Source organism: Carassius gibelio, chromosome B17 (genome assembly GCF_023724105.1).
Source record: "Carassius gibelio isolate Cgi1373 ecotype wild population from Czech Republic chromosome B17, carGib1.2-hapl.c, whole genome shotgun sequence".
Classification (NCBI taxonomy): Eukaryota; Metazoa; Chordata; class Actinopteri; order Cypriniformes; family Cyprinidae; genus Carassius; species Carassius gibelio.
This window is the reverse complement of record NC_068412.1, coordinates 10,226,976-10,247,301: the sequence shown is the minus strand read 5'-3', so window position 1 is coordinate 10,247,301 and position 20,326 is coordinate 10,226,976. Positions and strand designations below refer to the sequence as shown.

The 20,326-nt window shown below is 36.8% G+C and overlaps 1 pseudogene; it reads left to right on the top strand.

Annotated features, from left to right (window-relative positions):
- Window positions 1–595: 595 nt before the first annotated feature.
- On the top strand, window positions 596–19,749 carry LOC127976008 (proton-coupled folate transporter-like; annotated as a pseudogene).
- The last annotated feature ends 577 nt before the right edge of the window (window positions 19,750–20,326 follow it).

Sequence of the window (20,326 nt, the reverse complement as noted above, 5' to 3'; positions counted from 1 at the left end):
ATTTCAGGAAGTATTTCGAATATTATCTTGACATCAAAAAATGTGTGCTATTAAAAGTTATTGGTTCATGCTATACTACACTTTTTTTTTTATACAATTTTCAAAAAAAGAAACCTTTGAAAGGCTATAATTGAAGCACTGAAAATTAATATTGTCAATGTGCACTTAAATATTCACTGCAGTAAAACCATTTGGAGAAAATGGTTGCACCATTCAAAGGACATTTCACTTTGCACATTTAACATTCTGAAAACGCATACTGCAGAAAAAAAGAACAGTATTCTCACAACTCTTTGCTTTTTCTGGGAAAGTGTGACTCTGGTGGGGATGTGTTCATAGGGCATATAAAGGCCAACCACAAAGTAGAACAATTCCTGATAAGAGAATATCGAGAGAGACAATTTCCTCCTGTTCCAGCTGACGTGCATTTGACTAACCTTTTTTTTATTTTTTTGCAAGAATACAGTTCCTTCATGCACTATTCCCTTTGGACAGTATGAACACTTGACATGGGTTTACTGTACCTTAATATGACTTTAATATTTTAAGAGACTGCTTGCTTTGGCCTTCCTTACTCTGACACTGCAAGTTGAATATGTCGGCAAGGAAAGAGAGACTAAGGAGAGTTGTTACAGTGGAGCCAGTGATTTTCCTCTACATGACCAGCACTTTCATCGTAACACCTGCATATCAACAGATGATTATCACAAAGCAGGAAAAGTAAAGAGAGAGAGTGAAAGGCAGAGACATTAATCAAGTGTGTCCAGCGAGTCAGTGTTTTGTTCTTTGAACTGAAAAACAGGTCAGCAGGGTCCAGTTCTAGTACACAAAACGGAAATGCCCGAAGCAGAACTACGGAGTGCTTGGAGAATAGCAGTGGAGCTCGAGATGTACTCAAAACCCAAAACTACAGCAGGCATTAATCAAGCCGAACCGGCCATGACAGTCCCAGAGCAAAACAACAGCCGCTGTGATCACTCATGCACCAGATTAAACAATCGCTGACAGTCATTAGTCTGTATTCTGTTGCTGAACTTAAAACATTGTCTATGCTTGAGAAACTGCAGTATCTTTGTTTTAACCTTGTGCAATGACATGAAATTTTACTTTTTTCAAAAGCTGAAATGTCCTGCCATGTGACATACAACATTGAAATCTTTTTAAATAGCTTTTGCTATTTACATATAATGATTGAATATAATATTAAATATAACAATGAAATTAAAGATGGGAAAACTTCACGGAAAATGTATACATTTAAAATATTTGCTTTCCCATTTGCTCCAATAGGGAAAAAAGCTCTCTGTAATTTCTGTAAATATGTACCAAAAAATAAATAAATAAATAAATAAATAAAATAAAAATCCAAGGTAATAAAACACAATGTACAGTGAATAATAATCCATTCCTTTTTAAATGAAAAATTATGTTTATAAAAATTAGCTTTAATAATTTCAATGTTTAAGTTTATAATATATAAATGTTATTTGACATGCAATAAATGCAAGCACTTGAAGGCAAAAAAAAAAAAAAAAAAAAGTTTAAAAACAGAACCAGCTTGGCTGTTGTCTATTTCATTTGAACTGTAGTAAAATAAAATGTGTGTGTGTGTGTATGTATACTAGTAATGTCAAATGATTAATCACATACAAATTAAAAAAATATATTTTCATAATATATGTGTGTGCTGTGAATATTTATAATTTATATATAAATACATACACATACAATATATATTTTGATGTTTGCATGTATTTACATGTCTTTATTTATAGTCATGTAATTTATTTGATAAACAAATATATTTAATATATAAACAAAATATTTTTCTGAAATATATACATGCATGAGTTTGTATTTATATATAAATAATAAATACAGATTAAACAAAAACTTATTTTGGATGTGATTAATCACGATTAATCATTTAACAGCATTAATCATTAATCATTTAACATATATATATAAATAACAGTATTTTACAATTACATTACTTTTTTGTACATAAATCTAAATATATATATTTACATCTTGATAAATTATGAAAGGAAAGAACAAGTGGGTTTAAATGAATGGCCTTTTTTGTTGTTTGATTTTTTTTTTTAAACATTAATAATAACTGAAACTTTTGTCTAAAAAGAAACAGAAGGCATCAAAGTAAAACAGAAAGACATTTCTATGAATATAAATAATGCAGTGAATATATGCATTTGATTTGGTTAAGGGTGACGCTTTCCAAAACATGCAGCTGTTTTTAGTTCCTGCTGTTGTCATATTGCATTTCCCCCCTTTAACTGAGCGAGTGTCCTTCCTTTCCTCTCTCCTTTACTGTAAATTCTCTTACCCTTCCAATGAACTCTGCAGCTCCACATATAACAGCTCTCAGAAAGATGTGGATGAATATATCATGTGAATGAGCACGCAGTGAAAACTGTTCAAAGATTAAAGAGGGTCCAATCATTTATTGCAAAGTGTTCATTTATGCCACTCTTAATGGCCTCGATTCTTGCCATTTACTCCTTGATATCATCATATTTGTGAGGTTGCAGTTCGTGAGCTTCCTCGAGGCTTGTTCTTACAATAACTGTGGGCGTCCCCCGGCGCGATGACTTACTGCTCGGTTGTGCATCATTCCCATAATGCCTTAGAGCATCATTATTGACATTGAATAAAAAAAATTAGAAAAGTAGAAAAACCTCAAAGCTTACGTAAGATGCAATACCCAAATTTTGTTCGATAACGTTTTCTCTAACTACAAAAGGACTGTTAAATGTTAAGATGTCAATGTTGCTAGTTTTGTGCAAAGTGCTAAGCCTCACCTAAAATATACTGACCTAGAGTAACTCTCACCATCCAACACTTTATCAGACCAGCTTGTGCTGTTATCTCATATAAACATGTTTAAACAAACACTTTTGTTCACTTATCTACGAAAATATCATATGATCAGGAGTGCTGTTGAGGAAAAACCCTTTTATTTTATTTTAGCATGACTTTAATGCCAAGGTAATAAAATGTACAGTGCTATAAATGTACATTCTTTTTTTTTAAATGAAAATCTGAAAAATGTATGATGTCAATAACTGCTGAAATGTGCAATCACATGCTGAGATCAGGGTCCATTAGGCATGGTTGCAAGTGTGGTATGCAGCTTCAGTTTGGTTCAGTTCATACAATATTTTTCAATAATAGTGTCTGGTTTTATTCCGAAGGGAGTAACAAAAGCAGTGTTTCCAAGCAACATACGATAGTGGTGTTTCATTCTAATTGAATAAGTCGTTTCAGTGAATGACGTAATGATTCACTCCTAATATATGTCTGTTCCTGAACAAATCAGTATTTTTTTGACAAATCGGTTTAGGGTATGAATGGATGATTCACTCTGTGAATGACAATCAGTACTGCCATAGAGATTAAAATGCAAAAAAAAAAAAAAAAAATAATAATAATAATAATAAATTCACGCAATTTTGGCTATTTGTAATTATTTTACATTTTGGCAAACTGAAAGCTAATGAATTCATTAGACTGCATGTGAATGTTTTTGTCTGACATGCTTAGACCTCAGTAATGGTCGGTGGACTTTCATAATGTTTTTTTTTTTCAGTCATACATTTTTTCAGAAATCACAATTCATTGTAGTCCCCTTAGCACATAGCATCCCAGCGTTAAAAAAATTTAATTGTTAACATTAGAAATGTTTTCCCAGTGTAGTCAGAATCACAAACCAATAGCCAGTTTGTTTAATGACTCTTTCAGAATGACTCACATTCTCAAGAGCAGGTTTTGAATCATTCTGATGAATCATTGACTTTATGAACTCACTCTGACCACTTACTGAACTGCAGATATTACTGTATCTTGAAATGAAATTTCCTTCTTGAACAGAAGGATAATATCATTACTAGCACAATCAACGGTAATATATATACTCAATATATATACTCAATGTCAAGTTTACAAGTATAAGAAGTACACACACACACACATATGCATATAGTACACATACACACACACATATATATATAAATATACGTGTGTTTGTGTATGTGTACTATATGTATGTGTGTGTGTGTGTGTATGTATACTTATTAAACTTGTAAACTTGACATTGAGTATGAATGATTGTTTTTTTTTTTTCACAATATTTATAATTTAAATAAAGTGATATATAATAAAAAAATACAGGCAGGATTCAGGGCCTACATTGGCTGCCCCGTCCTGGGGGTGCTTTATATTGTGCTTTGGCTGAGAGACCCTGCGATGGGTGAAAATACATGTACAGTATAGCTCCCTATAGAGAGTATACGGTTGAGCAAGGTTCTCAAGCAGACAAGCTCTGTCTGTTTATCCTAAAGTACGTCTTTCAAAACAGTGTTCAAGAGGAGGTCAGGGCAGGACAGACTGAAATTGCACTTTCTCATTCTCTGCACCTTCATAAATAACCTGGTCGCTGCTGGTCAGTGCAAACTCACACATACACTACTAACACAAACACATATACACTGTAGGAGAGTGGGGAAAAAATAAGTGTAGAAACAACCTTCACTCATAAATGGGTACATTTCACAATTAATTACAAAGAAATGTCAATATATGTATATATATGTATATATGTATATATATATATATATATATATATATATATATATATATATTATTTTTTTTTTTCAATGTCAAATCACCTGTTAAAACTGCTAAGTTCCTGTAATTTATAGCTAATGTAATATGTTTACATTTTTGAGTAGTTTTAAATTAATACACATTTATTTAATTAATTATTTATAATATTAATAAACATTTAAATTTAGCAAACTCAATATTACAAATAAGTTTAATAATAAAATAGTTTAATACAGTATATTATAAATAGAAATATTACCATAATCTATACTTTTTTTTTCTTTTTGGTTTTCTTTCTGGCAAGTAATAATAATAATAATAATAATATTAATATATTAATATATATATATATATATATATATATATATATATATATATATATATATATATATATATATATATATATATATATATATATATATATATATATATTATTATTATTATTATTAACTCATTAAAGTTACTGACCTACTGGAAATCCTGTTCCACAAACAGATTTCTTTTATTTGTATTATTTTTTACATTTATATTCACAATTTCGAAACAATTTAATATATATATATATTTTAATAATAATAATAATATAATATAATATAAATCAATTAATAAATGAATATAAACAATATTAATACAATGAATGATTAACAAATACTAAAAATCTTATTTCCTGCTTTACATCATTCATACTTTGACACATTAACCTTTAGTACGAGAAGTTTAAAATCGAATCTGAAATAATGCAGCATAAACTTTGAGATGGCTGAAATAAATTATCAGTGCAGCTAATATGTGCCCCGTGGTCAAGTCAACTTTTTATGATGATAATACTGCTGAGGCACTGCAGGGAGGTTTTACAGCACTCAATCTGAGTACTGTCACTCCTGAGGCCAGAGAGAGAGAGAGAGAGAGAGAGAGAGAGGGGGCAGGGATGTCTGTATGTCTCTATAAATTTCCATAAATTCTTACAATTAGATATGATTGTTTCTAATAACGCCTTTAATGTGACCAAATATAATTGTTCAACCATCTCGTTTGAATTACACTCTGTATTACTTTGAAAAACATTGATCTGAGTCGTGGCAATAAAGAGCTGGAGAGACAGGGGACATTAATAATAATGTGCTTTTATGTGCGTTTGTCTCTCCAGGGGATCAGTCGATCTTGCTGTTGTATTTGATGTATGAGCCTAGAGAGTTCACAACTGCCCTGTTTGGGGTTTTTAACTCTGTGAGGATGCTCTTGATGGTAAGTGGTCTTGTTTAATGCAGTAAAGCTTTCTCTGATGACTCATGTCTTTCAGCTAACTCAGAGTGGAGATCAGTGGACGTCCTTGAAATACCACTAAATCTTTCGATTTCAGACTCAAACAGCAGTGGCAATGCAGTACGGCCATCGACTGGAGTCTTTGCCTTCCCTTCATTTGAGTCTCTTTATAGCACACACAGCAGAGCACAGTGCCCTAGCACACACACCCCTTTGATGACCAAACGTACATATGTTCTTTAGGATTATTCATAGGATTTTTCTCTCTGTAGTTAGAGAACGAAATGGTAAAGATAGGGGGCTGACACAGCTCTGAACAGACAGCACACAAGAAGATACAGCATCAGTCCATTCAGGTTTTTTCCATCACACGGTTCTGCTCCATATGAGCTGCAGTAATATGGCACAGAGGGACATATACATTCACATGCTGTAAAACCAAGAATGTAGGTTATTGTGGACACTGTCAGCAATGTTTAGTCTTTATGACTGGAAATGTAAAGTCTGTCAAAGGTCTCAAATTAGATAATGATTGTCACATTATTTCAGTTTAAAATATGCTTCTTAGATAAAGAGTGCTGGGGAAAAAGCAGGTAAGTTTAATTAATTCTATGATTATGATTTATGTATTGTGTATTATTATTATTATTATTATTATTATTATTATTATTATTATTATTATTATTATTATTATTATTATCAATTGTATTATTATTTATTAAATCTCTATACACTTTTGGGTCCAGTTTTTTATTTATTTGTTTGTTTGAAAAAAAAAAAAAGCATGTTTCTTCCACTATGTATGACTTTTACATTGCTGTAGGAAGAATCATATTTAAAAAAGTATCATGGTTTCCACAAAATACAAAATTTTTCCTCATTGATACTAATAAGAAATGTTTGTTTTGAGCAGCAAATAAGCATATTATAATAATTTCTGAAGGATCACGTGACGTTGAAGTCTGGTGTAAAACCTGCTGAAAATAAAGTTTTCCATCACAGGAATAAATTACATTTGAAAATATATTGAAATAAAAAGTTTTTTTAAATAGTACTAATATTTGTATTAGTAATTAAATAAATGCATTCCTGGTAAACACAGAGACTTCACACACACACACACACACACACACAATCTACCAATCCCAAACTTTTGAATGGTAGTGTAAATTTCTAATAATATATATTGTTGAACAAAACAGTATGGTGTTTTTTTTTTTTTTTTTTTTTTTTTTTTTTGACAAGAAAGACCATTTTTACAACTACGAGAATTATGACTTTTACTATTGATTACCCTTTCAAAAAAATCTTTGTCTTGTTCCTTCACCATGGCATTAAGAGAGTAGCTTTGCAGTGTGGGGCTGTCTGTACAGCAGTAATGATGGGAAACAGGTTGAAGTCTGCTTTGTTTTCGGCGTCTGTCATGAGGAACCCTTCCTCCTAGCAGGTCGATGCTGCGTCTTAGAGTGACACTTAAACAAAGCCTGCCAGTTTAGGAGCACCCTTTTTGATTGGAGAGGTGATGGCTCTCCATTTATATCAGGATACACCACGGGCCTCCAATCGCTCAGCTGCCTTTTGTGTGGAAGCCGAAGGCATCGATCCTGATAGAACCTATTATACACTCTGTCTGTAGATGTCAGCTAGTGGGCTGCCACCCAATACGCGAAGCAAAAAGTTTTAATTAACCGCAATTGAAAGAGTCAATCGGGGGAAAAAAAGCGAGAAAAGGACAGACAAAGAAACTTTTTTGAATACAAAGACATCGTGGAGGGGAGCTGATCTTGTGCTTCTAAGGATCTGAAGCATCAAAATCTTGGCAGGTCTGGCTGTGGTGAGCACAACTGCTCCACGCTCGTGGCTTTTTTATAAATGGCTGCGGGGCTGGAATTGACTTGTAATTAGGGTGGCGTGGAGTTGGTGAGGAATTATTAAACACTCCAGGCTCTAATGAGTTGATGAAAGTAAAAACACGGAACGTTGACCTTTTCTGTGGAATGTTTATGCATTCCCATTATGTTTTCCGCTGCGAATCAGAGGCGGTGGCAAAGTCTGTTGACACCGGGCCCTCGCTGGGCAGGGGGGGTAATTAAATCAGAACTGTTTGCATGAGCAGTCAGGGCAAATGAGTCATGGCGCGCACCTCTCACGCGTGTTCGCACGCAAATGGATGCAGGTGAGCTTGCTTTCAAGTGCTGCCTGACTGTTTTTGACACTGTTTCATCAGGAACAAACCCTGAAGGTTAATTAATTCACTGGTTAGGTTTAGACGTGTCTGAGAGAATCTAAATATTTATGGGCTTTGTTTTCATACAAGCTGAACCACAGGACTGTGTAGTGCTTATGAATTCTAGTGCGGTGCTTTTGTATTTCGGAGATTACACAGCTGTTATATAACATTATTCAACATCAGCATCATTTTAAGCATTTTGAATTATACATAGATCTCGGTACTCACCAAATGATCAGATTTATGGACAATAAAATTGGTGAAAAATCCAATGAATTTACATTTTAGGAGGGAGCATAGACACCTCTCTTGGGCAACCACAGCAAATATTAAGAATGACACTAAAAACTCTCCAAAAACTCTAGCAAATGCATAGATGTTATAGCATTATGGCAGCACAGTTTTGCACTATTCACCACACCACCAATGTTCCCTCTAAGGTGCACATGTGCACTGCCGCACATTTCTTCCGCATGCTTTGTTCATGGTGTATTTTTAATTTTTTACTCAGGTGGCCAAAATGTCCGCCCAATAGAGAAAAGTTTTGCTCAGCAAGAAAAAAAAAAATTAGAGGGAACATTGCAATTCCCTATATTTAAAATGCTGTATTATTTATGCCAAGCCAGTAGATGGCGATGTCACTTTTGTGAAGAGAAGATAACAGCATTGTTTTGCACTTTAAAACATTTTCAGCACATACAAATTGTTTCGTTTTTGGTTGGTTACTGTAGTTCCACCCTAATGGATGGATGAAATAAAGTCCCACCTTTAAAGAGTCAATGACATTTCGAATAAAAGTCACATTTGGAAAGTCAAAGTTACAGTCTTGTTCTGCTAATTTTCACAGCTAAAATCCTGTCCTTTCTATAGACCAATTCAGTGCTTGTAAACAGTGATGATGTTTTTTTGTGGGTGAAGACTATTTGGTGGCAAAAATTACTGTTTTCAAGTAGCAGTTGCATTAAATCGAATTTTAAACTCAGAACTAGGAGATATAAACTTGCATTTGTGAGATAAAAAGTCAGAATTATGAGATAAAATAGGTAAATGTAATGTAAATGTAATGTAATGTTAATAGTAATATGTTTAAATATAATTTCCTGCTGTAACTGTAGGGTTAATACATTATATCCCCTATGAGCTGCATATGTGAATATTTAGACCTTCAAAGCTATTCTTTAAATCAGAGATATGCTTTAAAAGTAGAGTAATCATAGCAGTTTTCATCCGTAGTTTGTCTGTTTAAACATCTGCATTTAGTTTCAAATGGTGTCTTTGATGACAGTATTCTATAAAAAAAAAATTGTATTCCTATCTTGACATACAAAATACATATTTTTCTCTTATTTCAGGGATTACACCCATTTCACTTCACTTGTTACCAGTGTTTTTCTGCGACCACTATACGCACTGCAAGTGACGTAATGGTGATGTTATCCCATGACTGGGAATTTCGCATGAGCATGGAATATTTTCATGCACAGATTTCACATCTAGTACAAGTTAGTCATGTTTGGCTTGAAATGGGTTTACATCACTACATATTTGACAATGGATCCATTTATCCCTTATGTAGCTCCCATAACAATCTCTGCTCTTTTTCAAGGCAGATTAAATACAAAAGTTTGAATGGACTGAAATTATGATTTTTTTTCTTGGCAAGGTTTTTCAGTTCTAACCTGCTGTGCTGGTCTCTGGCAGGGCTTTGTCTGCTGGGTCTATTTCCTGTGCTGATGAGGTGTATGAAGGAGATGACATTAGCGAAACCCAGCGTTTTGTCCAGAATCGCCTCTACGTCCTACTCGCCCTCTCAAGCAACACATGAATGGTCTTCCTCGCTAAACTTCCATAACTCAAATGACTCAAATGATTTATATAAATGATATATTGTCATAATGAAACTCCTTGCAAAAGTTATTGTGCATGAAAAATGATCGAGTAAGCCATTAGGTCAAGTTAATGATACGGTAGGGTCAATGATGTGATTTATTTTGTCCAGACCCATTCATTTATTCAAGAATACATGAAATATGCGATTCATACATACAATGACTTGAATACATATTCTCTGATAACCTATTGTTGACATTAAGTTTAAATAAATGAAGTGAAATGAATGCTATTTATTTGTTTGTTTTTGTTTTTTGTTCATGAAAGTGATATAATTTAATACTGTAATATAACAACACACGTGCACAGATGCATTGCCTTGGGTTGGCAACATTTTGATGACATAAAAGAGTCCTGCATCCAAAGAAAATCCAAACAGCACAACTGACCCTATTTGAAATCCGTCAGTGAACATATCAAAGCACATCTCTCTTCTCTAAACCAATGTAGATTTCTTTTGTCAGCATGGGACATACACAAAGCAAACGTTTCCCACTCGAGGCCGACGGTCTTCACATGAGCTGCCCGTTTTAACAAGGCTAAATGTTTTGGAAGAACAGTGTACCTGACCAGACTTTTCATGGTTCACATTCATTCCTCACTGCTGTCTGAACTCCTCGCCTTATTCCAGGGGGGCTCCACCTCCACAGAGGAGTTCTCAGAGTGGTAAATAATGATAACATTGTGCCGGCCTTCATAGATGGCCACACTCAGGGAGAGACAGCCGGATCGGCATTAATACTGTTAATTAAATAAATGGTTGTGGAAATTGTTATTCTAATCGATGTGGCAGATGAAAGGCTTTTAAAGGGAGATGAGTGGCGGCTCAGATGAATAATCAGTGCCAGGGAGGGGGAATTTGCATGCTGGTCTTTTCTGTTGGCTGCGATAATGAGGGTCACAGCAGCGGCACGCGGGAGTCATAACCTCTGAAAGTACAGCACATGTGTGGTGTGTGGAGAACCGACACACACACACCACCACATACGTATCAATGCAAATACAGAAAGTTTTTGTTCTCGATTACGCATGATCAGGCGGCTGCGACTAGCAAGTGACTTTACATTCTGAGCAATTAAGAGAAGCCCATGCTTTGTAATCACAATTACCTCGCATAATTTCATACATATAGATTAAGCTCATGAATTATTGAATATTCCATTTAGATTCACTTACATTTCAGAATGTTTAGCATTCCTCTGGTCTCACCAGAGAGATTAGTTACTTGTGTCTTTGTTTCATTTTAAGCAATATTTCTTAATATAGTGTAGGCCTGTGCAGGTCTATAACAGTTGTTTACTGTTAATCTCAGCACTTTTAAGAACTGGTTTGTCCTGTGGTTTTGTAGTTGCTGTAGTTGGTGCTCCATCTGGTATCAGCAAAGCAGTGATTCGTTCTTTGTCTTCTGCCATTATAGGAGCTGGTGAACAAGGTACTGTGTTATGAATTTAGAATTCACTGAGAGAAAGAGAGGGACAAAAATAAAGCACTAATATAAAAATCTCATTTTTTTATAGTCCTTTTGGAAATCAAACAATGGTGTTTTTAGTAAAATCACAGTAACCACATATTTACTATTGTCTCACTGTAATATACTGTACAGTCGCACTTTAACATTTTACTACCATATTCATCTATGATAATTACAATTAAACTTTTTACAAAACGTCTCGGTTACGTATGTAGCCCTCATTCCCTGAAGGAGGTAACAGAGACGTTACATCAGTGACTGACAAAATCGGGGATCTCGCTAGAGAGACGAATCGCCTTTGAGTGTTAACAAAACGAGCCAATGAATATTGGCGTGCAAGATTTGCACCCTGCCCTGCAACACGGGTATAAAAGGAGAGTGCGTGCAGTCACACAAACAGTTTTTCGCTTAGGAGCCGAGATGTTGTCCCCCAGCAGTACAGAGGTGGTACAGCAACTGTGGCAACATAACGTAACATCTCTGTTCCCTCCTTCAGGGAAGGAGGGTTACATACGTAACCGAGATGTTCCCTTTCAGTCAGTCATGTTACGTCAGTGACTGACGAAATTGGGCATAAATGGCCCAATAGGGGGGCGCTGTGGCACCACATCCTGCGCATAGGAGGTAAGATGTGGAATTACACATATGGAATGGCCATAGGGCAGTGCTACATATGGAAGTCTCTGCGGTAGACTCAGATCACTACACAACAAAGATGGCAGAGAGACCTCTGCCAGGGAAAGACACAGGCTCACCGTGAGGGAAGCGGTACTGTGGAAGAATACACATGTGGGATCACCCCAAAAGGGGGAATCACTACACATGGGCACCTAGCCCAGCACGAGGGCTGACCTTGAGCACACACACGAGTGCTGGACCTGGCAGCTCCGCCACGCCTGACTGCCGAGGATGCAGGAGGAACTTCAACAGGGTTCGCCAAGAGGAAAAACTGAAACGAGAAGCACTTTGGCGCACGTATCCTGTCCGTAGAGGGGAATGGCGCAGCAAGCGTGATTGACACAGAGCCGGTCCAGCATTACAGGCCATCTGAGGCGAGTATGCAAGAGGATACAGGCTCTACACAAAGATTATAGAATCTCGCAAACACGTTAGGTGTCGCCCAGCTGGGAGCTGTACACATGTCTGCTATCGAGGCACCCCGTGCCAAGGCCCAGGAGGAAGCCACAGCTCTTGTAGAGTGTGCTCTCACTCCAAGGGGGCACAGTAAGCGACGGGCCTGATATGCTAAGACTATAGCCTCCACTATCCAGTGGGCAAGTCTTTGTTTGGAGACAGCCTTTCCCTTCTGCTGTGATCTTTAGCAGACAAAGAGCTGGTCTGAGGTCCTGAAGATCTGCGTGCGGTCCACGTATATGCACAAGGCACGAATGGGACAGAACAAAGCCAAGGCTGCATGCCCACTGCACATGGCACCCCAGCCGATGGCAGAGGCATCTGTTGAAACAACAACATTCCTGGACACTTTCACTGGGGGAACCCCTGCCCATAGGAAAGCAAGGTCTGAACACGGGCTGAAGGTTTGGTGGCAGAACGGAGTAACCAAGACCCGGTGCATGCCGCATTGCCATGCCCATCTGGATCGTGAAGCCAACACTGAAGCGGTCTCATATGAAGCAACCCGAGCGGTGTGACAGTGGCAGCGGATGCCATATGCCCCAGGAGCCTCTGAAACTGTTTCAATGGAACTGCCTTCCTACCTCGAAATGACTCCAGGCAGTTCAGCATTGACTGAGCATGCTCTATCGAGAGACGCGCTGTCATGTCGACCGAGTCCAACTCGACACCGAGAAAAGAGATCCTCTGAACAGGGGAGAGTTTGCTCTTTTCCAAGTTGACCGGAAGCCCGACCGGCTGAGGTGATTGAGTACCACATCCCTGTGTGCGCAAAACTGAACTTGGGACTGGGCCAATATGAGCCAGTCATCAAGGTAGTTGAGAATGCGAATGCCTGCTTCCCTCATGGGAATGAGGGCTACCTCCCCAATTTTGGTGAAAACACGGGGTGACAGGGACAGCCCAAAGGGGAAGACCTTGTACTGATATGCCCGCCCCTCTAAAGCGAAGCAGAGAAACGCCTGTGTCGGGGAGAATCGAGACATGAAAGTATGCGCCCTTCAGGTCGATCGATGTGACCCAATGTTGTCGCTCTCCTTTTATACCTGCATTGTGGGGTGTGGGTGAAAACATAAAAACATAAAATATTATATCAAGTAAGCACAGAATCAACTGTGCGCTGGTGCGCAACTGCGTCAAAGATCAGACAAATATACACGTGCATCTCGAAAATGTTTTGGAAAATGCTACACCACGTTTTTGTGCCATCTAGTGGTTATGATAAAAAATAATATCTAATGGTGCCTTTTTCACCCGGGCACTTTTAGCCCTGTTGTACCTAATTTGTTTATCATGGTTTCATGGTTAAATATGTATTTATGAATGCATGTATATATTTGCAGAAATAATTATTTTTTTGTATTGATACCATGGTAGTACCATGTTTTTGTGCATGTACCATAATAAGTAAAAACATCTATTTTTTGTGAAGTTGCATTGAAACTAGCTATTAAAAACAAAACAAAACAAAACAAATGCTTATACAAATACATTCAATTGTTCTGAATCTCAGAGTGAATACCAGAAATATACAGTAATAATCATTATTATCAGTTGGGAAACTGTACAAATTGTGCGTAAAAAAGGAATGGAATAATTTACAAATCTCATTAACTCATCTCATAAAAATATAGATTATTTATACAAATATAAATTTTGGATTTCATGAGAGCAGCTGGACCAATTTGCAACTTATTAGGTCAATTGGCAACATTATTGGGTGTAAAAAGAGCCTCTCAGAGTGGCAGTGTCTCTCCGAAGTCAAGATGGGCAGAGGATCACCTATTCCCCCAATGCTGTGGTGAAAAATAGTGGAGCAATATCACAAAAGGAGAGTTTTAAGTTATCATCATCTACAGTGCATAATATCCAGAGCCGGTCAGTGATGGAGTACATTTACTTGAGTACAGTACTTAAGTACAATTTTGAGGGATCTGTACTTTACTCGAGTATCCTTTTTGGGGAGTACTCATGACTTTACTCAAGTACATTTGAGAGGCAAATATTGTTCTCTTTACTCCGCTACATTTCTATCCATAACCATAAGTACCCGTTACTTCTTCGTCCCCGTCCACATGGAGACGGTGCTTACCCCAATACGATCTTTTTTTTCCTCGTCTCAAGAAATATCCGTGTCCACATGAAACCACAAAACGATGTAGTATACATGCCAGACCAGCATGTGGTGCTGTAATTCTGCCACAGAGATACACTTAAAATGGAGAAGAAGACATGGACTATGCTAAAGACAATCGTTCAGTGTTTGTTCAAGTTTTTGTTATTGTTATGTGACATAGCGGTGTCTGATTAGGTGCGAGACATGGGCTCATGACGTCATTGTTTCAGAAAATATACGAATTCGCCATCCAGACGAAAATGCAAAATGGCGGATCTGTGTGGACGAAATGACTATCCGATAAAAAATTTGTGCATATTCACAGAAAAGTGTCTCCGTGTGGATGGAAAAAAAAAGGAAAAAAGAAAAAATCTCAGAAACCCTCAGTATGTTGTTTCCCTCTTAAACGTATGGAGCCAGAAGAGTCTCAATAAAGATAAATGCACACACTACATTCACATATGCACACATAGGATTCATACATGCACACACATAATTCATAAATACACACACAGGATACACAAATGCACACAAAATTCACAAATGCACACACAAAATTTAAAAAGCACAGAAGATTCACAAATGCATACAAAATTCAGAAATGCACACAAAATTCAGAAATACACACACAATTTAGAAATGCAAACAACATTTACAAATGCACTCAAGATTCACAAATGCAAAGGACAAGATTCAGAAATGTATTTCTGATGCACACACACATATATCTTGATTCACAAACTGCTTGCGGTCTGTGAACTTCACTGCATTTGTGTGTGAATTTTGAGACTCCCTTGACTTGGCTCGACACACAAATGCCTTTTTTTAAACAGGGAATGATCTGCAACCAATCAGATATCTCCCTTGTTTTAGCCAATCACAAGAATGCACCCCACGTGGGGGATTGTTTACTTATAAGCCAATCAGCGAACGACTTACTTTCCTCACGCAGCGAACGACTCACTTTCCTCAGCGAACGACTCACTTACCTCACACAGCCAGCGACCCACTTTGCGCAGCGAACGACTCACTTTCCTCACCCAGCGAGCGACTCACTTTCCTCAGCGAACGACTCACTTACCTCACACAGCCAGCGACCCACTTTGCGCAGCGAACGACTCACTTTCCTCACGAGTCACGCAGCGAACGACTCACTTTCCTCACCCAGCGAGAGACTCACTTTCCTCAGCGAACGATTCACTTTCCTCAGGAGTCACGCAGCGAACGACTCACTTTCCTCACCCAGCGAGCGACTCACTTTCCTCAGCGAACGATTCACTTTCCTCAAGCAGCGAAGTTGAGCGAACGATTCACTTTCCTCACGCAGCGATCAACTCACTTTCCTAAGCCAAGGACAGCCGGAGACCCACTTTTCGCAGCCAGAGAGCCACTTTCCTCTCGCAGCGGACCACTGACTCTCTCTTCATGTAGGGACTGAATATTATAATTAAAGTGACTTCTATATTGCATCCAAAAGAATATTTAGATATATTTAAATATTCAAAAAGGTTTAAACATTTTTTTTTTTTACTTTCATTAAAATATTTCAATAAAATGAAATAATTGCCTATTGCAAATTTATGAATCCATGGTTAACTTTTTTTCTGCAGTCACTGGGCTATATGTATTGAGACATTTTTAAATTTATATTTTGTAAAAAATAATAAAAAATAAACCTGAATTGTAATCTAAACATCTGTATTTTCATACAATTTAATACAATTGCTGTGTGAACACGTTCATGTGATTGGCTTATAAGTAAACAATCCCCCCACGTGGGGTGCATTCTTGTGATTGGCTAAAACAAGGGAGATATCTGATTGGTTGCTGATCATTCCCTGTTTAAAAAAAAAGGCATTTGTGTGTTGAGCCAAGTCAGGGGAGTCTCAAAATTCACACACAAATGCAGTGAAGTTCACAGACCGCAAGCAGTTTGTGAATCAAGATATATGTGTGTGTGCATCAGAAATACATTTCTGAATCTTGTCCTGTGCATTTGTGAATCTTGAGTGCATTTGTAAATGTTGTTTGCATTTCTGAATTGTGTGTGTATTTCTGATTTTTGTGTGCATTTCTGAATTTTGTATGCATTTGTGAATCTTCTGTGCTTTTTAAATTTTGTGTGTGCATTTGTGAATTTTGTGCGCATTTGTGCATCTTGTGTGTGTATTTATGAATCATGTGTGTGCATCTATGAATCCTGTGTGTGCATATGTGAATGTAGTGTGTGCATTTATCTTTATTGAGACTCTTCTGGCTCCATATAAATGTGATTGGATTGTGCAGGCACCACTGATTAGGACAGCCTATCAGCAATCACTTTTGCACACACAAAGATTTCATGACAGTACGTACACACACACCCACACGCACACATACACATGCCCACACTCACACACACACACACACACACACACACACACACACACACACACACACATAGTTGTCACACATGGATTGTGTACATGATAATGCCAACCACATATACTGCATCAATAACAACAACATGGCTGTATAGAAGAAGGATCCGGGTACTGAATTGGCCAGCCTGCAGTCAAGATCTTTCTCCCATAGAAAACATTTGGTGCATCATAAAGAGGAAGATGCAACAAAGAAGACCTTTGAGCAACTTGAAGCCTATTAGACAAGAATGGGACAACATTCCTATTCCTAAACCTGAGCAACTTGTCTCCTTGGTCCCCAGACGTTTGTGGACTGTTATAAAAAGAAGAGGGGATGCCACACAGTGGTAAACATGGCCTTGTCCCAACTTTTTTTTAGATTTGTTGATGCCATGAAATTTAAAATCAACTTATTTTTCCATTAAAATGATAAATTTTCTCAGTTTAAACATTTGATATGTCATCTATGTATGGAAAATCTATGTGTTGAAATTTGAAACTTCCACATCATTGCACTCTGTTTTTATTCACAATTTGTACAGTGTCCCATCTTTTTTGGAATTGGGTTTGTACATCACAACATCCCTTTCTTCTCTGTCTGATCTACAAGCCCACAAATGAGCTGAAATATCCTGAGGAAACTGCAAAGTGTTTTGACCTTCATATGACAAATAGATTTTGATTCATGCCTTTCTTTTTAATCTTTACTTTCTTTGACATTTGTTTCTGCCTGATAACGTAGCTAAAAGCCCAAGATTTAATCTCCATTGTCCTTTCAAAAATCCCTAATGAGAGGCGTTGCAGTATGCATAATTAACTGGGGAACTGATCACCGGCTTTCTAAAGAAAATCATAGATTTATCAAACTCAGCTAAGTGGAAAAAATGCAGGAGGAACAGAGCAACAACAAACGACTTCTTGAATACACTTTCATATTCATATATCCATCCCGGCTTGTTTCCAATACTCACACAGCACGCAGCTCTAAGCCAAACCGAAAATAAATATCCATTAAGTTTGTGGACACAAACATCTTTCTTCCCATTACTTTTATTTATTTTCCTGTTGATGCAAGAGTGATGCAACTGTGAAAGGACACGGTGATGACAGGCCATTCCCATCCCTAAATGCACTGTTTTCACTGTTCAAGCCACCTCTCTCCACTTTGACAGGCGTTTCCTCGGCTTGTGTCTCAGATTGCATGTATCACTGACTCTATTGCATTTTCTAGTAATTCCAGGGCACTCACACGTCTTCCAGCTCCGGTGAAGATCAATAAGTATTGCATGTTCCAGGCACTTACGGGCTTGCCCTGATGCTCTGCGACTCATTCTGCTCCAGTTAGTCAGAGCAGTCACGAAGTTCTCAGGAAGATATTTTATCAAAGTGGATCAAACCATTATTCATGCCAACGATCTACTGCACAGACCTCAGTTTCCACGGCTATTATTCTTTCATTCAGATAAAATCATAAGTTAAGAAATTCAGGCAAATCCACGGCATATTAATGAAACGGCGCTAGCTTTATCCACAATGTTTCAGATATCTTTATTAGATACGCATGTTTTTAATTTAGGGGATAAATGTTGGGCTCCAATATGTATTCGTTTATTGGTCCCACTTTATATTAAGTGGCCTTAACTACTATGTACTTAAATTAAAAATGATTACATTGAACATTGTGTTCATAATGTATTGCAAAACACTTTTGCTGCTATTGAGGTTGGATATGGCTAAGGTTTGGGACAGCTTTGGTGGTATGGGTATGTTTAAGGGTGGGTTTTGGTGTAAGGGATGGTCAACAGTGTAATTATGAATGTAATAACTGAAACTAATTACAGATGTAATTTCATGCAGGTACACAATAAGTGCATTGTACTATACCAAGTGATTAATTTAAATGTAAGTACACAATAGTTAAGACCACTTAATTTAAAGTGGGACCCATTTATTTATTTGTTTGTTAATTTCAAATAAAATTTTATTTAAAATAAATTAATAAAAAAATACCTCCAATATAACCTCTGATATAGCCTAAAAGTAGCTTGTAAGCACTGTCAGTTAATTTGGATAAAACTGGCTGTGAAATATATCAATTTTAAATATGGACAAAATTTAAATGAAGTTTGTTGTAGTTTGTTTTAGGGTAAATAATACTTTCTTTGTCCCATAAACTACATTAGTGAGTACAAAGGATTCCAGCAGAAACTTATTTATTTATTTATTTATTTTTGATGAACAAAATGTAAGATTAAGAAAAAAAATAATAATAGTGATATAAATATTTGTGACAGTTTTTTTTGTGTTTGTTTTGTGATTTCCCATTCATGTTACAAAAATTGTCTTTACATGTTGAACCAGCAGGCTAATTTATTCACTAAACTGTATTTCTCACTAGCAAACTAAGCCTGGTTCAGCTGAATATCTCTGGATGTCTGTTTCACGTCTTTATTGACTTGAATGTTGATGTCCTCAGGTGCCGTCAGTGGAAGTGACCTGCATCCTTATTGCTGCTACATTCTTTAACAGGCTGTACCCCCTGACCCTGCCTGCCTTCCCCAGGATGCCCTTCATCATCATGGCAGTCTTCACACTCCTCGTGCTCATTCTCTTGCAGTAAGACAATCTCTCCTTTAAATGGAGTCTACAATATATTGTAATATTGTGAAATAATATTACATATTAGAATTTTTTTTACATTCTGTGTAGTTTGTGAATCAGTTGCACTGTTTTTGCACCGTATTGTTGAAGACAATTTGTGCAATTGTTTTTACTATATGCTGCATAGTTTGTGTTTATTGATCATACTCAGATTGAAAATATATTTCTCAGAAGAAGAAAAAAATTGTTTTGTTTGGTTTTGTTATCATATAACACTCTTTCACGCACATGCGCAGTAGTTCTTTTCAGATTACCATAAAAGTGACCGTTACAAGTATTGTAAATACAACTTCCACAGACTTCTAGATGTGTGCTCTTTTGGAAGGCCAAACACAGTTTTCGATTTCTCAACAAAACACCAAGTGTCTCTAGGGCATGGCGGTGGCAACAGTGAGAATAAACTTGTAAAACTTCAAAGAGTAAGGAAAAATTTAAATAGCATCATATGACTCCTTTAACATGCTTGCCAATCCCCCCCCCCCCCCACCGCCCCCAATTTTTTTAGGTTTTAAGTTTTATAAATTAAGATATGTGAT